The following is a 20,486-nucleotide window of genomic DNA, read 5'->3' as shown; positions in this document are numbered from 1 at the left end:
GTAAAGAGCACACAATATGTGCCATAAAACTCACAAAAATCTTAAAAAAATTTGGATAAAATCAGTACTATAAAGAAAGAGTTTTGTTATCACCAGGGCATATGACATTGTCTTCTCGAAGCCATATCATTCCGATTGCTTCACGTTTCTTTTGAGCTTGTGCAGTAGAACCCCGATATCCATCCTAAATCAAGTTTGCTCATGCTGAACCTCTTAGCTTCTTTCATCCATCCAAGCTCTCTCCACCTATGAAGACACCTTTAGGGAGTTCTCCACCTAAATACCAAGTCCTCCCGATGCACCTGTAAGTAGCAAAATGGAATAGGATGTTAGTTGTCCAGTACTGCCCTGTGGGACCTCTTGCTGCTTCTACTGCTCCTCCAAGCTATCTCGCCTTTGGAGAACTAAATTTTCATCAAAGGTACATACCTACTACTGACAACCTTCTTTTCTAAGGAATCCCATAGTCGGTATCCCTTAACTCCTTGTGGATATCCTAAGAACATCATCTTCCGTGACCTGACATCCAATTTGCTCTGCTCACCAACATCGATATGCATAAATGCCATGCACCCAAACACCCTTAGATGGCTCAGTCCAATATTTCTTCCAGACCATTTTTCTCTGGAATACCACCATCTAACTTGGTGTGAGGTGACTGATCACTAAATAACAGGCTGCATCTACTGTATCAACCCAGAATGCCTTAGGAAGCTCTGCATGCAGCCTCATGCACCGTGCCTTTTTCATAAGGATTCTATTCATCCTCTCGACCATCTCATTTTGCTAAGGAGTCCTCTCACTGAGAAGTACTTTTTGATGCCACACTCTTCATAAAAAATCTGAAACTCTTTACTGGTGTACTCTCCATCATTGTCGGACCGCAGATACTTCAAGCTCCGACCTGTCTCCTTCTCCACCTCAGTTTTTCATACTTTGAATTTGGTGAAGACTTCTGATTTTTTTTCATGAAGTAGATCCATACCTTTCTTGAGAAATCATCTATAAAGGTCAAGAAGTATCTCACTCCATTTTTGGCTGAAATCAAGACCGGAAACAGGAACTAGTTTCAGTGGGGCTGCACTGCAGGCTGAACTGCTGGCAAACTGCACTCTTCCTGCTTTTTCATCTAGCATGACTCACATACCTCTAAGATACCTCATCCAGATTTAGAATCAGATCATGCTTGTTCAGCTCCTTCATCCCACGATCTCCCCTGGGGCCTAGGCGGTAGTGCCATAACCGGTGAGCCTCCTGCTGGTCCTATGCTGCTACTACTGCATCAAATTCTCCATTCACCATAGATCCTTCCATCCTATAGAAGTTGTTCTCTATCCTCCTATCTCTCATCACTACCATGGCTCTATTTGAGATGTTCAATACCCCACTCCTAGCATGATTGTTGAAGCTGTAGCCGCTCCGCTCCAGGTAACCAAGTGACACGAGATTCTTTTTCAGATCGTGCTTCACATTAGTGAGAGTCACACCATCCCATCAAACATCCTCACCTGAATACTCTCAATACTAGCAACTCTACACAGGTGATCATCTCCAAGTGTCATGCTCCCTTCATCCGTTCTAGTGTATGTAGCAAATCAAAATCGGTTTGGGGTGTAGTGATGCGAACAGGCTGAATCCAAGATCCATACATCTGTGTTTTGACTGTGACCACTGATACCACCAAGAAGTCATCCTCCACCTCACTATCAGCCACCGTACTCAGCACATCAGATCCTCCCTTATCTCCTTTCTTATTCTTTCACTGCGGCAATCTCATTTAAAGTGTCTGATCTCGTTGCACTTGTCGCACCTAACTTCCTTTCTGCTCTTATTCTTTCAAGACTTGACCATCTCCTTGACTTGTCTCTTTCCCTTCCTCTTCCTGATCTCTCTCCCATGGCCAAGCCTTCCAAGGAGCACCTTCCTTGGTCAATTTTTTCTGCTGTTCATTGGACCACACACCAAGACCATGTCTTCATACTCCAAGGTCTCCTTGTTGTAGAATAGTGTCGTCACCAATGGATCATAGGAAGGGAGTAGCGAGCATAGCAGTAGCAACTACTTATCTTCCTCCTCCATCTTCACCCCGATGTTTAGTAACTCAGTGTACACCTGGTTGAATTTTTGGATGTAACCCAGCATCTCCGCCTTCCTGCATCCGAAGGCTATACAGTATCTTCTTCAACATCAGCTTGTTGGACATATTTTTCTCCATATACATGGTGAGTAACTTTGATCACAAATCTTTTGGGATCCTATCTTCTAACACTGAAAAGAGTGCCACATCTGCCAAATATCCTCTAATCACAGAACAAGCCTTCTTCTTCAAAGACATCCACTGACGATCTGTCATCCCTTCAGGCTTCTCCTCCAATGCCTGATCCAGATCTGCTTGAATCAGAAGATCTTCTATCCGAACTTTCATATGAAAAATTTTTTTTCCTATTAAACTTCTCAAAATCAACCTTCATATTACTTTTCATGGCTAGATTCAAACCAAAAATACAAAAAATTTCAAGAGATTTGAAAAATACCTTAACAGGGTCCTTACTGAAATTTCAGCTTTGAAGATTTTCAATTTCTGGAGTCTCCTTCTTTCTCCACACAACCATGCTCTGATACCAATTATTGGAGCAACTTTTTTAGATTGTGGACATTAGGAAACAACAAGGATCAAGTCATGGAGATCTTTGAAGGCTAGCAACAAAGCAATGCAAAAATAGCCTTCAAGATTTCAATAGCCTTGTAAATCCTATCGGCAGAATTTTCTTCTATGATTTGAACCCCTTCTCTACCAGATCTGAAATCCATCTTTTAGGATTTAGAAGCACCCTTGATGAGGCCTCCAAAAAATAAAATATGGAGGCATAAAACTCCTTTTGGGCAGTCAAAAGGGGGTGCACCAAAAGGGGGGCATGCACAAAGGAGGGCGCTAGAAACCCTAGCACCTCCTTTCTTTCCTTTTTGGGATTGGTGGCCAAGAAATCCTAAGGTTTCTTGCTGCTAAAATGTGGAGAAGACCAGAGAGAGAGAAAAAAAAAATTTAAAAAAAAATAATTTAGTATTCATTCGCTTCATCGAGTCAGAATACAATGTATCTTTATATATAGGATCAATATGACCCAATCCAAAAACTCCCCTGGCTAACTCAATATAAGATTGCGCTCATTCAAGCCTATATACACCTATAACTTAATCCAATCTTACAATCTTAGACTTAATCCTAATCCAAATATAAGTTAACCTCTCAAAATCCAAAATCTTTGAACCTCAAAATTCGAAAGACTGATAGCCTTTCACCCTAGGGCCCAAATTAGCCCTAAAAACCCCATGACCATCTCATGGACTTTGGACCTTGGCCTTAGCCTTGATTCCCTGAGCCTTAGGAGTACCACATAAGGCCCAACAGATTTCTCATGATAAAAACCTCCTTTTTGTCGCATAAAAGAAAAGGAATCCAAGGTATGGCGTGGAGGTGGTTTGGATGATATCCAATCTCATCAAGATAAGGAATATCTTTGAAATCAAATTTCAAACATTCCTTTTATCAAATTCCATCCATATTTGATATTGAGAAAGGGGCGACATTTGATGTTATTTCCTTTTCTTTCCTTTCTCAAAAGACTGACACCTTGTAGAAGACACATCCTTAGAGGTGCCAAAGAATTCCTTCAACATTTGAAGGATTTTTTTTGGCTAACATTTTTGAATTTACAACTAAATTCATCATTCAACGCTATCCTCATAATATTTTGCATCATGATTCGATGATTTAGCTACTTCTGATAAGTGTCTCTGATTTCATCACATACGTTGGACATGAAAATATTAGATGCTGGATCCGTAATCATATATAGGATCCATTCGTGCTCTAGAATTATTTGTAACTTCTGATACCATCTATCGATGTTGGATCCTATAAGTTAGTCACTATCAAACAGTAAATGGAGCAACGGACATCTAGCCATAACTGAAAGAAAAATATAAGATCTCTATATTTATAAATTGATTAAACCTAAAGACTTGGACTTTAGTCTAAATATTCTCCTATTATTTTAATTGAATTGGTAGCCTCTACCTCCAATCTAAAGAATTATCCTAATTCCTTTATGGGTACTAGAATCCACATAGTTACACATGAGTCCGACTTTAGCCGGCTCACCCATGTACATCTATGGATAGATTCTTAATCAATTATTTTAATAAATAATTTTTAGTAATTAATTTTATCTTAGATTTTATTTCAGTAGTGATGGGCCTCCACTGAAAGTTTTGGTTACGTCCAACCATTAACATGAACCTACTCAGTGATTCTAACTAATGAATGATTAGGTCTGAGGATAGCTCGACCAATCCAATCATTCATCAGATAGTACATAGAGTCATCATATGATGAATGATAATTCCATCATTCAGAGAAACACCAAATAGATGGTGTCCGCAATGTCAATCAAAATAATGGATCCATTACCATTTACCTTAATGGAAGGCTATGATCTAGTTATCACCATAACCAGCTTATTTTATGGACCTAATAATTTTAAAAGATTTGATTAATTAAAAAGATTTGATCAGTTATTCTTAATCCTTTCACTGACTTCACCAAATCAGATCAAAGAAGATTAGGCATAATCTAGTCTACCCAACTAGTCATAAATTCTCCCACTAACTTCACCAAGTCATGAAGGGACTCAAGACAAGTTGGTCAACCCGACAAGTCATAAAATTCTCCCACTGACTTCACCAAGTCATAAAAGAAAATACAGATAAGTCTTATTAGGGACACCTAAATCATCATACTGATTTTCTAGTTAGCATGGGTCAATCCAAATCACTAAGCGATCTGATCAAAACATAATTGACCACATTGGCCAGATAAGTAAGATCGATGAGAGGGACATGCCATTAACTCACCATAGACCTAATCTATACGAGTAGCTTCCAATTAATGACCGCCGATCAAGACTGCCAAACTTATCTTAGATACCAACAGGTTAATTAGTTTCAATTTGATTAGCTTATAGACTTAGATTTGACCACTAAGCTAAAATCAATATTCATTTAGTCTAATCAAAGATATGGACTTAACCAACTATAACTATTGTATTTGATCTAGGATGTCCTTGACCTAATCTAAATAAACTTTTGGTTAGATCCGATCAACTACTCTTTTAGTCTATTAGATCTTTGATTCTAATCTTAGGTATAATCTAATTAAAAGGATCTGATCTGAACTAACTCATACCCCATATTTTATGCAATATCATAAGATTTTTAATTCATAATTCTAGATCTAAGAATTTATCTCTTGATTGTCAATTAAGTGCAGCATTAACATGGGTCAAAATTTTTAATTGAACCAATTTTAATTTGTAAACTCTTTTACAATTTATAAACTTTTTTACATTGATTTTATGCATAAATATTTAGTTTTGAAAATTGAGTTAGCTCACCTCTGGACTGAGCCGATTTCACAACAATGGATCGATTAAGTTCTGAACTTAGTTGGCTTATTAAAATAATAATAATATTTATTTTCTATCTATGTAAACTGGGTCAGCTTAGCAGGAAGCTGATCTGACCAATCAGGGCACTGGGTCGACTCAAATCAAAATTGAGTCGACTCAGTAGGCAGAAATAATAATACTTTATATAAGTTTTAGATCTAAATAATTTTACATAAACTAAAATAAAATCAATCATAAATCAATTTTAGATCTTATCTAAATTTATTTATGATTTTAAATTTTATTTCTCATGATTAAATAATTTTAATCACTAAGATTATATGTTACTACTTTTCGTACAACTTGTATCACATACAACAATCTTGAGGTTTCAATTCTAGGATTTTGCAGAATGGTAAATTTTCTTCCTTTCGTGATTCATCTTCATGAAAAACAGCACCCCTACACACCATAAGAGATCCCCATAGAATGGAGAGGATCTTAAAATCCTACTTTCTCCTATGATCAGACGGCCAAGAATGTCCAATCCGATTACCTGACTACTAGACATCTAATCAAAATATATCATATATGAAAAAATTTAGATCAAATCTAACTCATATTAGATTTGATTTCAATTTTAGATCAAATCTAAATCAGATCAAAAATATCATATGCATCATATAAAATCTGATTTTATTAAAGATCAATACAAACTAGGATAATATTTTCACTATAAGGGATAAATCCTACAGCAGGACAATCTTATCTCAGTTTGTGCGGTCTACCATTAATTAAATTTAGATCTAAGATATTATCAAATCTAAATAAAATTAAATTTTAGATCTAATATGTACATATAACATGTCATAATGAATCTAGGCTCTGATATCATTATTGGAAAATATAGATGATTTCATGCATATATTTCAAAAATTTTCGATATAAATCACAACAGAAAGCAACTAAATTAATCTTATTAATCTAACATGTATATGATCAGATCAATAAATCAATCTACTTTAAGATCTATGACATGATATGTGACATATAAAATCTAAAAAAATCAAAAGATAAAATCTGCATGCATAGATGTGAGCAATAGATCAAATTTACTTCTAATCTGAGTTCAAAACTCCATACCTAAGCATAGATCGATGATCGTCGCTATTGATGAACATGATAAAGAGGGTCCTCATAGGTTGTTCACAGCTGCATACATGTCTGACCTCTATAGATAGTCTACTCGAAGCTCCGATCTGATTAGTCTCCTAGAGAGTGTTAACTCGCGTGAAGACCATCTTGCTAGCTAATCTGGATCCTTTCTTAAGATCTCTCAAATCTTTTCAGAGATTGAAGGACATCTAGAGGAGATGAGGATGTAGAAAAAATATGGAGAGGAGGCACTCTTCTCTCTTCTTTTTCTCTCTTTCCAAATCCTTAGGAACAAACCCTAGGGTTTCAAGGTTTCGCTCACCCAAAGAGGAGAGGACTCTCCTCTTTTTCATGCCATGAAGCCACATCCAAAACCCCTTCACCATGAAGACACTCTTCAGATTTCTCACTCACATAGACAAAAGAAACTTTTATTTTGGCGTGAAAGTGGTTAGGTGGTTGGAAGAGTCCAAAAGAGGTTGGACTCTTAAGTTGTCACCCCTTCTCACATAAGGTGTCACCCCTTCACAAATTTTTCATGCACCAAAAATTGTTTCCATGCTAAATCAGATCCTCATATAATTTTTCATGTTGAAAACCTCCTTTTTGTTGTACAAAAGAAAAGGAATCCAAGGTGTGGCAGCGAGGTGATTTGGATGAGATCCAATCTCATCAAGATAAGGAATATCTTTGAAATCAAATTTTAAATATTCATTTTATCAAATTCCATCCATATTTGGCATTGAGAAAGGGGTGACATCTAATGTTATTAAAAAAATAATGCCCTACAAGCAAATCGCATATGAAATATGATCGGATATTTTTTGTAATTTATCTTCCAAACTCATGTAATTGACATTGTTATTTAATAAAATAGGCTTCTTGATTCATTATAAACTACATCTTATTATTATTTTAAGATTATAATGAACCCTGTAGGTCTGAACAATAGTTTTAAGGCCATGATGAGATCATGCTAGTGAGATCTAAATTCTTAATAATCATGACTTAAAATATTTTCAGTCATTGGTTCATTAAGTTGGGGATCAATGATGCCGGTAAGACTGGTATATCCTATGTATGCTCAGTGATGAGGGTGGTTAATCTCACAACCACTTGTGTGGTGATACTAATACAAAAATATGGGTGCTCATTAGAGAATTTGCTCAGTGATGAGGGTGGTTAATCTCACAACCACTTGTGTGGTGATACTAATACAAAGATGTGGGTGCTCATTAGAGAATGAGTTCACTGAATAGACCTACAAGAGAATATCTGATGGAGTCTTATTTATATGTCAACTGATTGTTCTCTAGTGGGAGTTATGTAAGTGATCCTTTGACCTGAGATCACTATGGTACCTTGTGTACTTGAATCCATATTTTGATTTACTTTCTAACTTGATTCTCTGATCCTTGTGTGAGGTGTTCTAGATATGGAGGAGTATGTATGGAGGTTGTGAGTGATCAATAAGAGATCAGTCACTCCTAATAAGGGGAGCGAACATCCTATGTGATCTTATAGATTGATGATTTTGAAAGTCTTTGACCAAAGCAGGATGATAATTAGAAAAAAATTTTAATATATCATTAACTTAATCATGATCTTCTGATCAAGATATATATAGATAAGCAATTAGGTTTGACATGATTCTATGTCTACAGCTCATCTGGGATGTTGTTTGATTGAATGATTGAATTTTACGATAATTTACCACTGAAGAGTATTTTGATAATTTGTATCAAAATTTTAAATCTTTCAGATAGTCATGACACATTGCTAGACAGTAATCTTAACTTATAGACTTATCAAAATTAAAAAGTTTAATTCAAGAATTAATTAGAAAGAGTCCTAGTTGATTGAGACTCTTGAGCTGATCTAATCTAATCGGATTAAAGTTAGGTCAAGAGTTTGTGTCCACTGCTAGCTAGATTTGAAATCCAATGGGTCACATACTTTGAGATTTGGTCTTGATCTAATTTAATTGAGACTTAATATAAATCTTAGGGGTTAATTTGATATGTTAGCATATTATGTTAACCCAAGTTCCTAATTAGGTTAAGTTCAAAGTGTTTGAGCTAAACTAAACCTATTACCTTTGACCTGATTGGATTGGGTCTATTTTAATTGGACTCTTATCCAACTTGAAAGTATTTCAAGTGTGGAAGGAGACCTTCATGCCCACCAGGTTCTATGCCAAAAATAAATTGCCGCCCACCTTTACTACATTGAGAAGTAGAAGAGTCCTTCGTGAAGACTATTATCTATCTCGTCGATTTTCTATTTTTTCTTAATTATCACATGCCAAAATTTAACATGGGATTTATGAGGTATAGAAGAGGAGGAGTCCTTCTATGTGAAGACTCTTCTACATCACATAAAGCATCAAAGAATTATTTCTCTGCATGAAGATATGGAACGCCAAGAGTTGGCGCCCCTTGGGGGTTCTTCACGTCTCTCCCTAACCTATTTATATGGGCATCCCATATGGGTTGGGTATTGGATTTTGCTAAAATTAGAGATATTTGGAATGTGATAAGGGAAAAAAAATCTTTAAAAAATTTAAGAAAAAGATAAGGAAAAATTGAGAGGAAAAAATTGTAAGAAGGGTGGTGAGAAAAATAGCAAGTGTTGCTATCTTGTCCTAGGATTTGATTTTTCCATATGTTGGAGCACAAAATCAAATCCTAGGTTGTGAGATTTTTAGAGAGAATTCTTTTGGTATGATCCTAATAGCAAAATTGAAGGCAACTAAGCATTGATGCGATCGTTCTTCGAGTTCGAAGCTGACAGTGTTTTTATGAAGAAAAGGCTGCGGTAGTGCATCAGTTGGAAAGGATCTTGGCCAACTTCCATGTGGATCACCATTGAAGGACTTTTATTTTGGAGTTTTGTGGATATCACCTTTTTATCATACTACTCAAAGGAGAAAGTATAAATTTCTATCCATTTGCATGCTTGATTTTGTTATGTTCGACATCTACAAGGTGATTCTTGGGCTTGGATTATGATTCGATTATTTTAAATATTAAAGCTTTCGATATGCATGATTTAAAATTTTTTAAATTTATTTTTTATTATGTGATCGAAATCCAATAGTGGTATTAGAGCCATCTTTGTTAGATTCAATCAAACAAGTGTAATAGTTGTAATGTAGAATTGTTCTAGTTCATATTTTACCAAAAATGTTGCATCGATTTCTAGCATCGATCTTAAAATTAAAAATTATTTTTGACTTTATTTGAACCATGAATTTAAATTTTAGTTATTAAAATTTTAAATTTGAGATAATATAAAATTTATTGATTCATGGTTGCTTGATGCTTAAATCAATTTTTGTTTAAGGGTGTAATACATGCCTAATTCGATTAGGGTTTGTTTTCAATATTGACTAAACTTGTTATATGTTAAGTTATTTGTATACCCTTATATGATTATTGTAATCATTTTTGGTATGTTAATATGAATGATATTATAGCTTGGAAAGGCATGTTGAGTTGTATAATTTGTATGTTACATTTTACGTAGTAGTTAGGATGTACCGAGATCAGTTCAAAAATCCTCTATAAAAATTATATTAAGTTGTAATATCATGATTCACTTACCAATGAAATATCAAATTCATTTGATCAATTGATGTCTAGGTAAGTGTTAAAGAAGATTTTCTAATTAGATCCGTATGCTGGTCTGACCAACTTTGTTGGTGTCTAAAAAAAGCTATGGGAGCCTCCCACCTACTGACTTGACCAATTTGGTATTATTGAGTTTCGAACTTAGATTGATTAGTGATGTAGACATTATAAAGATCTTTCTTCATGCTTGGTCAATAGAGTATGTTAGAATCTTAGTGAGCTTATTGTACTATCCACAAGGCTTACTATAGAAATTGATATGATGTTGACTAAGTGCATATTGATGCTTATGGCTTATTTGAATAGTATTGTCTTATTATGCTATCCACAAGGACGATATTGTTTAAGTATGACTATATGGGATTGAAGAGTTAACTTAACTAAAATACTATAATTTGTTAAGTTATCTACAAGACTATGAGTGATCTAGAGGCAAGAGAAAAAAATATTGAGAATTGTATTAAGTACAATTAGTAAAGAGTTATCTACTTTTGAACTTATGAATGCTTGTTGTACTATCCACAAAGTATTTGTGAAGAAGAGGTATCTCAATCCCATGTAAAAATATAAAGATGTTTCTCATTTTTTATACCTGAGGACTATGAAATTTGTTAAAATAGTGAGAGATACAATTAGACAAAAGTCCTAATCTAGTTGTGCATATCATCATGAGTTGTCCGCTTATATTGTATTTTTGTTATTGTAGATTAACTACATACATGGCATCCTCACTATCACTACGAGGCATACTAGATGCAAATAAATTGATCGGACTAAACTATGTGGACTGGTTGAGAAATTTGAGAATTATTCTCACACAAAAGAAAGTCTCCTATATACTGGATTCACCTGCACCTGATATGATTGGAGAAGATGCTTCTAAGAAAGAAAGGACCACATATAAGATGTGGAAGGATGACAGTATGACTGTCAAATATATCATACTTGCCTTGATGAACAATAAACTTCAGAGGTAGTATGAGGACATGGATGTTCCTTCTATGCTCCTTAATCTTAAAAAATTATATAGAGAACAAAGTCCAACTGCTAGATATGAGATATCTAAGCAGTTGTTCATACCTGGATGACTGAAGGCACGTCTATATAAACTCATATCCTTAAGATGATTGATTTGATCACTCGTCTGGGACAGTTGGGTTTTGCTATGGATGGCAAACTTAGCTAGGATTTAATCCTGTAGTCACTCTCTAATTTCTTCTCTTAGTTTGTCATCAACTACCATATGAACAAATTGAATATCAGCCTGTCTAAGCTATTGAATATGCTGAAAATAGTAAAGAGCCATTTCAAAGGTGAAAAGACTCCAATTCTTCTTATTGATAAGATCAATAAGAAGAAAGATAAGAAGAGTTCTAAGAAAAAGTTGAACTCTGTGGCTAGCATCTCCAAGAAGAAGGCGAAGAAGGTCTCCACCAAAGGTACTTGTTATCACTATGGCAAGGATGGGCATTGGAAGAGGAATTACAAGGAATACCTTGCAACCATGAAACATAAAGAAACAAATATTGCTAAAGATTTGTATATAATATAGATAAATTTATCATTAAGTACTTCAATTTCAGATTCTTGGGTATTGGATACCGTCTGTGGCTCACACCTTTGCAAATAGTTACAGAGTCTGTAGAAAATAAAGATTCTGAATAAAGGTGACTTCGAGCTGTTCGGTGCTATTGGAGAGTCCATTCAGATCGAAGTCGTGGGAAATAAGATTTTGAAATTACCTTCGGATAAAATTTTGAAACTGAAGATCTGTTATTATATTCCAAAGTTGTTAGAAATATTATTTCTATACCCTTGTTGTTAGAACAAGATTTTGAAATAAAAGCTAAGAACAATGGTTGTTTTATCTATTTTTCTAACTAATTTTATAGAAGTATTTTTGTTGATAATTATCTTCTATTCCTATCACTTAATGATAATGTACTTCATGTTGATAATATAAAGAAAAGAAAAAGAGAGATGTGAATATCACATATCTCTGACATTGCTGACTTGGTCATATAAATGAGTCGAGAATTAACAGGTTATACAAATATAAATTCTTTAATCCTTATGATTTTGAATCATATGGAACTTATGAATCTTGTCTCATGGGTAAATAATAAAGACTCCATTTACTGGACATAGAGAAAGGGTGAGTGATATCTTGGACCTTGTACATACTGATGTTTGTGGTCAAATATGACTCAAGTCAGAGGTGGATACTCCTGCTTCATCATATTTATTGATGATATGTCTAGGTTTAGATATATGTATTTAATGAAATACAAATCTGAAGCCTTTGATAAATTTAAAGAGTATCAAAGGATGATTAAAAAATAAACTAGTAGAAGTATTAAAGCTCTTCGATCTGATCGAGGAGGAGAATACTTAACTAATAAATTTTTTGATCATTTAAAATAAAATGATATACTGATAGGGTCAAGATGCTGTTGTTAGGATACCATAATTATCAATCAAATTCTAACTTTAATAAAAATTAAAAATATATAGAAAGTAGTGAGTCAGGTCGAATCGATAGAGAAAATAAGATTTGATTTGAAATCTTTGATTTTATAAAAAAAATAAAATTTTGAAGAAAATAATTTAAGTCAGAAAATAAAAATTAAAAGTATAAAAAATAAATCGGTACTAAGATCTACTAACTAGATCTTAGCATCTACTTATAATAAAAATAAATAATAAAAATTTAAAAAGTATAAAAATAAATTTGTACTAAGATCTACTAATTAGATCCTAGCATCTACGTGCAAAAAATAAAAGACAGGAATTTAAAGTGCAGAAAAATAAATTTTACATTAATTAAAATTAAAATTCAAGTACAAAAAATTTAAAAAAAATAATAAAATAAAATAAAAATAAAAGTGTAATAAGGATCTGAAGTTGATCAGTCAACCTCGTCGGGAAGATGGTTGATGACCTCTCATCTTCCATCGTACTCCATAGAGTGAACTGGCTTCTCTCCTTCTTTTTCTTGGGTCCCTAAAGCTATTTAATTTTTTCTCTATTTTTTTCTACATTTTCTACTCAATTTTTTTTCTACAAAACTTATTCCCAGATCTTTATTTATAAAAAAAAAATTATAATTTTTAATAGAAAAGGAGTCCTAAAATCCTTAAAAATCATATTAATCTCTTAGGAATATTTCTGACCATCGGATGGAGCTTGAACCGCCTAGATCTGATCAAAATCCATAGTTTTCATCCTTATCAAAGTTGGATCAAACCACAGCCGTCCGATCGCATCTGGAATTGGTTCTAGACCATCAGATCATGCTGATAATCTCTTATTCTCAATCAGGAGCATCCTCAACCGTCAGATCTCATGATGGATTCATTTTGGCCATCCGATCGTGCAAAAAATTCTCTTATAAACCGACAACGAACAGTAGCCATTGGATCGATTTTTGGATTAAATCTCAGCCGTTGGATGGCGCAAAATAGCTTCTGCTGCCCGTAGACCGTGCCTGTGGACCGCATAGCATTTTCGGTGGATCGTGCCCTAGCTCTGTGGATCGAGTGGTCGGTCCACCATACATCGAAGGCTATTTTTTTATTTTTTAGGGTATTTTAGCTCCGTTTTCACTCCGATTTTTATCTGAAAAATTAAAAAAAATATGCATTAAATTTTTTAAAAATTTTTCTTATTTTGATATTTAAATTGATCAATTAAATTAATATTTATTTTTTTATAAATATATCTAATTTTATATTTTTTTTAAAATCACTTATTTTTTAAGAAAATTTAATAAATTCATGAAATTAAGATTTTTAAGAAGATATTAGCATCACAAATTATCAAAAATATCTACAATAAATATAAAAATATATCACTTATCACACTCCCCAATTTAACTTTGCTCGTCCTCGAATAAAGAAAGAATTTAGAATTAAGTACCCTTTAACTTAAAGTTTCAAATTTCACCAAATAATTTTCAAAAGATCATTGATATTCAGTAGAGTGTAAATGAGGTATGTCATTGGGGTATTAATATTAGTCAATATAAGAGTTAAATTAAGAATACTAAACTTTTTTTGAACTTTTCCAAATTATCCTATCTTTATCTCCAAATCATTCACCTCACATGGACAAGTATATTGTTACTTCCGTCCTTCATTTATTGATTAATTTTTTTTTTTTAAATTATACTGCTATTGAGTATATTAACCCCTTAAGCTTTCTGCTTGACTAATGTAGCGAGTTTTCAGTCAATGACTCCAAATCAAATGGCTTTATGGCGCTAGGTATAAATATCCCTCGAACCTACTTGCTCGAATCAAACAGGCTACGAGTTAAAACTAGCTTTACAACAAATTTTTTTGCCTTTCATACCTTTTGATGCGAAACTCAATGCTTACTTAGGCAAAGAGACCCGGTTACTCAACATGAAGTACTTGAAATTTTTTTTTAAATATATGAAGAAACATATAGTTACTTTACATAAGCCATAAGAAGTAAACTCTTCTTTGATACTGATAGAAAAATTTAGAAATACTCAAAAAAACTATTTAAGTTCTAAACTTAACTCTTTATTGAGTTTTCTTAATACTTGATCCCTCAATATCTCACAAACTCTCTGATCTGTACATCAATTTTCTTTTAAAAATGCTTGGTTTAACTTGATTCTTAAGTATAATCAGATGCTTAAATACTAAATACTAACTTACTTGAGGACTTAAAAAAAAAAATTATTATTCTCCCCTCCAACTTAATCAACATTGTCCTCAATAGAGTAGGAAAAATGAACGGTGCATGTAAAGAGAAAGAAAAGGAGAGATATCACCTGATCCATAAGTCTTTTCAAAACTGATTCTCCCCCCAACTTAGCCAAGATTATTTTCAGATCCTTACAAAAGACACAAAGCAAGACTCGATTATCCTAAACAAAATGCAAAAGAAAGCAAAGGCAAAAGCAAAAATTGAAAACTTGAAAACTAGGTTGCCTCTTAGGAAATGCTAAGTTTACCATCTTTAGCCAGACCATGCCAATTCTTACTTATCCTGTGTCAAATACTGGATTGACAAATTTTAATGATTTTGGATTGCTAATCTCAAGAAGATGGCCTTTGATAAATTTTAATATTTTATTATCAATCTTCAAAAAGTATTTCACATCCCTATTTTTAATTGTAGTAAGATAATTTCCAGATCCTTGTTTGTTGAGAATTTCTCCTATTTATTCTTCTAAAATGCTCATGAATTGAGTTTTTAGTTTAGGAGTTAAGTTCGATGCAATGGATACTGGAAGGATGCCAATTAATTCTAAACATGTATTCTCAAGTGTAACTGAGGATGATTTCAATTCTGGAGGGGATGGTGATTCTAAAGAAGAAGAACCGACTTCTAGGACTGAAGAAAATAAAATTTTTGGTGGATATATCTCGGGTAGCTCATCCGCTCTCTTCTCAGTATCACTTAGATCAATATCAATACTGGACTCAAGTTCTTTTATTGGGTTAGCTTCAGTAAAATCTCCTCTTCTAAATTTTTTTTTTGGCTAGTATTAGTACTAGCCTCACTTACCTGGTCTTGGTATGAGTCCTTAAGAATTCTATCACTTTTAAGCTCAAAGATTACTTTGTTATTTTCAAATGGGGATTCTTATGTGGGACATTGGATTGATGACTAGGTCTAGGTGATTGGTGGATGGGTGGATCATTTTCCAAATTTGATATTGCTTCGTTTAGCAATTGATCTAGTTCTCTCCTCATAGAAGATTCACCTAATTATCCTATTTGTGCTTCTAGCCTAGCAAAGAATTGCTGTTGGATCATGATCATTTGTTGAAGTTGGCTAAATCTATCGTTGGCTAGATTGATCTATTGAAGAGGTGGGTATGACAGCTGATTGTAATAGGATGGCTGAGTAGGCTGAGTAGGCCGGCCTCTATTATAAGCATAGTTTTGGTATTGGGGTCTATTTTGAAAATTTTGCACAGAAGAAATTTGGGTCTGAGCCTGAGTCTGTTGGGGTCTCCAAAAAAAATTATGGTGATTCTTCTAATCTTGGTTATATGTGTTTAAGAATGAATCGTTAATAGGACTAAAGTAACCTTGAGTAGCTTGAACTTGTTCTTAGATGAAAGGTGGAAACTGTGCAGCCGTGGGACATTCGCTCACATGATGGGCTGGCTAGTCAGATAGAACAAGTCTCTTGATAATTAGGTGGTGTTGTTTATTGTGCAGGAGATTATTGACCTAATACTAGGAACTGATCAAATTTCTAGGCAAGAAAGTCGACTTTATCTAATCTTTGGGCTATTAGGTTCAGATCGGCCTTAGGACTAGAGTCTGTTTGCTTGATCTTAAAAATTTCTATCTACTTTTGGTGAGGGATTGATCTTTCGTAGGAGGATAATGAAGCATGATTGTTTGAATTTTCACTCAAAGTTTCAAATAAAGTGTAGGCTTCATCCTCACTTTTACTCATGAATACACCCCCACAAGATGCATCTACCATCTGTCTGTATTGATCACCTAAACCCTCATAAAAAGCTTGAACAATTTGCCACTTACATAGACCATGGTGTGGGCATTTTCTAAGAAGTTTCTTAAGTCTCTCCCATGATTCATGAATTTGTTCTCCTGAAAGCTGAGCAAATCCAGTGATGGCTCGTCTCATGGTGTTGGTTTGACCTATGGGATAGAATTTTTTAAGAAACTCGTGCTGCATTTCAGCCCAAGTTTGAATTGGTCTCCCTATTGTGCCAAGCCAGTACTTGGCTTTGTCTTTAAGTGAGAAGAGGAATAAGGTCAATCTAAGTGCATCATCAGTAAAATTTTGAATTTTCACCATGGAACAAATTTCTAAAACTCATCCAGATGCTTGTAAGGATCTTCATTAGTATTCCCATAGAAAGATGGAGCATCTGGATTGTGATCAACTTGATCTCATAGTGGCTTGCAGGGATATCAGGTAAGTGGATACAAGTCGATGGGTTATAGGTGGAAGGAATAAAATATTCCTTCATCTACTTAGGTGGTTCTCTAGGATCTCCAGCCATCTATTTTCAGATTTAATATGAATCAACCTTCAATCTCAAGATTGGGTTCAACTAAGTCAGGATAGAGAGATCTTCTACCTTGCATATACCAGTGCAAACCCCAATATATGATTCAAGTTTTGTTTTTGTTTCAATTTTTTTCTTTTTAAAGAGAAAAAGGAGAGAGATGAAAGAAAGAGCCCGAGACCTAGTTACGTAAGGTGGGAAGAATTAGTTGTAGTTTAGTGTTAATTACAATCAAGTTAGCAAACAATTAAACCTAGACACCTATGAGTTTCTTAGACCTAACAGTTCAATGTAGAGTGGCTTAGCTTAAATGCAAATTGGATTTGTTCTCACTTCCTTCAACTAGCCAGATAAAAGGTGGGATCGTGGGGATCCCCCCGTTGCTTGCCTTAGACACCAATTGAATTGGCCAGGTAAGCAAACGGAACCAATTAAATAACCACAAATCTACTTAGGTGAGCCTTTATAATCTCTAGCCTTAGACACCAATTTTAGGAGTGAGTCCAAACTTACTTTGTACTTGACTTGACCATAATACTCAGAACTGAACTCGATTAATACTAGGGGCCAATGTCTACTTGATTTTAGTTAGGCTAGGGTTAATGTGGGATGCTGATTGGTTGTTTTTGGGTCAAGAAAGGGTGATGAAATCTCCACCTTATCTTGTTATGGGTGTTGCCCTTAAATTGATTTGAGATGAATATGCACAACCAATTTCAAACAAGGGGTTCTATGCAACAAAATTATATGCATGAAACTAATAAAACTTGAAAGCTTACCTTGTCTCCAGTAATCACCAAAAAAAAATCTATAATGATGAATACTCCTAAAAATTAAGTTTTTACTCTTATCATGTAATTTTTATTAGGTTTATGTGGATGAATTTTAGGTTAATTAAAAAAATAGTAATTAATACTAAAAAAAATAGTGAAGGCTAGGGTTAGGATTGATCTCACCAACTTGGAAGCTTTCTATCTCCCTTTTTTTTGAATTTTTGAATTTTTTCTACAAAAAGATAAAAAAAGTTAGTAAGCAATAGTCACAAGAAAATCAAAGAAATCAAATATTAAAATTGGTGCCTTCCTCGGCAACAGCACCAAAAATTTGATAAGGTCAAGATGCTGTCGTTAGGACACCATGATTATCAATCAAATTTTGACTTTAATAAAAATTAAAAATATATAGAAAGTAGTGAGTCGGGTCGAATCCACAGAGAAGATAAAATTTTAATTTGAAATCTTTAATTTTATAAAAAAAATAAAATTTTGGAGAAAGCAATTTAAGTCAAAAATAAAAATAAAAATAGAAAAAATAAATCAGGTACTAAGATCTACTAACTAGATCCTAGCATCTACTTGCAATAAAAATAAATAATAAAAATTTAAAAAGTATAAAAATAAATTGGTACTAAGATCTACTAATTAGATCCTAGCATCTACGTGCAAAAAATAAAACACAAAAATTTAATGTGCAGAAAAATAAATTTTATATTAATTAAAATTAAAATTCAAGTATAAAAAATTTAAAAAAATAATAAAATAAAATAAAAATAAAACTATAATAAGGATCTGAAGTTGATCAGTCAAGCCTCTCAGGAAGATGGTTGATGATCTCTCCATCTTCCATCATATTCGTAGAGCGAACCGACTTCTCTCCTTCTTTTTCTTGGATCCCTAAAGTTATTTAATTTTTTCTTTATTTTTTTATACTTTCTACTCAATTTTTCTGCTCACAAAGCTTATTCTCGGACTCTTATTTATAAATAAATTTTTCATAATTTTTTGGTAGGAAAAGGAGTCCTAAAACCCTTAAAAATCATATTAATCCTTTTAGGAATATTCCTGGCCATCGGATGGAGCTTGAACCGTCCAAATCTGATCAAAATCTATAATTTTAATCCTTATCAAAGTTGGATCGAATCACAGCTATTCGATCATGTCTAAGATTGATTTGGATCATCAAATCACACTGATAATCTTTTATTCTCAATCGGAGCATCCTCAACCGTCGGATCTCATGATAGATTCATTTTCGACCGTCTGATCGTGCAAAAAATCTTCTTATAAATCGATAACGAACAGCAGCCGTTGGATCGATCTTCAAATTAAATCTCAGCCATTGGATGGTGTAAAATAGCTTTCGCTGCCCGTAGACCATGCTGTGGATCGCGTAGCATTTTTGGTGGACCGCACCCTGGCTCTGTGGACCGAGCGGCCGGTCCACCATACATCGAAGGCTATTTTCTATATTTTTTAGGTTATTTTAACTCCATTTTTGCTTCGATTTTTATCTGAAAATTTGAAAAAAAAATATGTATTAAATTTTTCAAAAAATTTTTCATTTTGGTATTTAAATTGCTCAATTAAATTAACATCTATTTTTTTATAAATATATCTAATTTTATATTTTTTTAAAATACTTATTTTTTAAGAAAATTCAATAAATTCATAAAATTAGAATTTTTAAGAAGATATTAGCACCATAAATTATCAAAAATATCTACAATAAATATAAAAATATATCACTTATCATATGCTCTCTCAGTGGACACCTCCTTGCACTCCATAATTGAATGGTATTGCGGAAAGAGGAATCGCACCTTATTAGATATGGTGCGGTCCATGATGTATTTCATGGATCTTCTGATCTCTTTTTAAGGATATGCTCTCGAAGTCACAGTATATATTTTGAATAAAGTACCATCCAAGTCTGTCTCTAGCACTCCATATGAGATATGAAAAGGAAAAGATCCAGTCTTAAACATCTTAAGATTTGGGGCTGCCCTGCTTATGTGAAAAATATTGATGGACATAAGCTTAGTGCTAGATCAAAAAAATACAGATGTGTAGGTTATCCTAAAGAGAGTATAGGATGCTACTTTTACCATCCTATTCAAAAAAGATGTTTGTTGGTAGGTACACTATTTTCTTGGAGAAAGAGTTCATCCAAAAAAGGGGCAGTAGAAAGTCTGTTGAACTTGAGAAAGTTCAAAACCTACAACCTTCCAGAATTCACAAGCTGATTCTCAACCAAATATATCCATTGTTGAGGCACAGCCACTACACACACCTCCTCTTCGAAGATCAAGTAAAGTATGTAATGTACCACTCAGGTATGGATTTGTTATTGAGAATGACAACATATCCTACATCATTGAGAATGATGATCCCACGACCTATTCGAAAGCTGTCATGAGTAGTGACTCTGACAAATGACTCAATG

The 20,486-nt window shown here is 33.8% G+C and overlaps 1 non-coding gene across 1 annotated transcript; it reads left to right on the top strand.

Moving 5' to 3' along the window:
• Window positions 1-16,772: 16,772 nt before the first annotated feature.
• On the top strand, window positions 16,773-16,879 carry LOC140859559 (small nucleolar RNA R71). Its single transcript, XR_012143096.1, has one exon. It is a non-coding gene; the product is annotated as a small nucleolar RNA R71 (small nucleolar RNA).
• Window positions 16,880-20,486: the final 3,607 nt, after the last annotated feature.

The sequence above is a fragment of the Elaeis guineensis genome, chromosome 7 (assembly GCF_000442705.2).
Source record: "Elaeis guineensis isolate ETL-2024a chromosome 7, EG11, whole genome shotgun sequence".
In the NCBI taxonomy this organism is placed as follows: domain Eukaryota; kingdom Viridiplantae; phylum Streptophyta; class Magnoliopsida; order Arecales; family Arecaceae; genus Elaeis; species Elaeis guineensis.
This window is presented reverse-complemented; position numbering and strand designations above follow the sequence as displayed.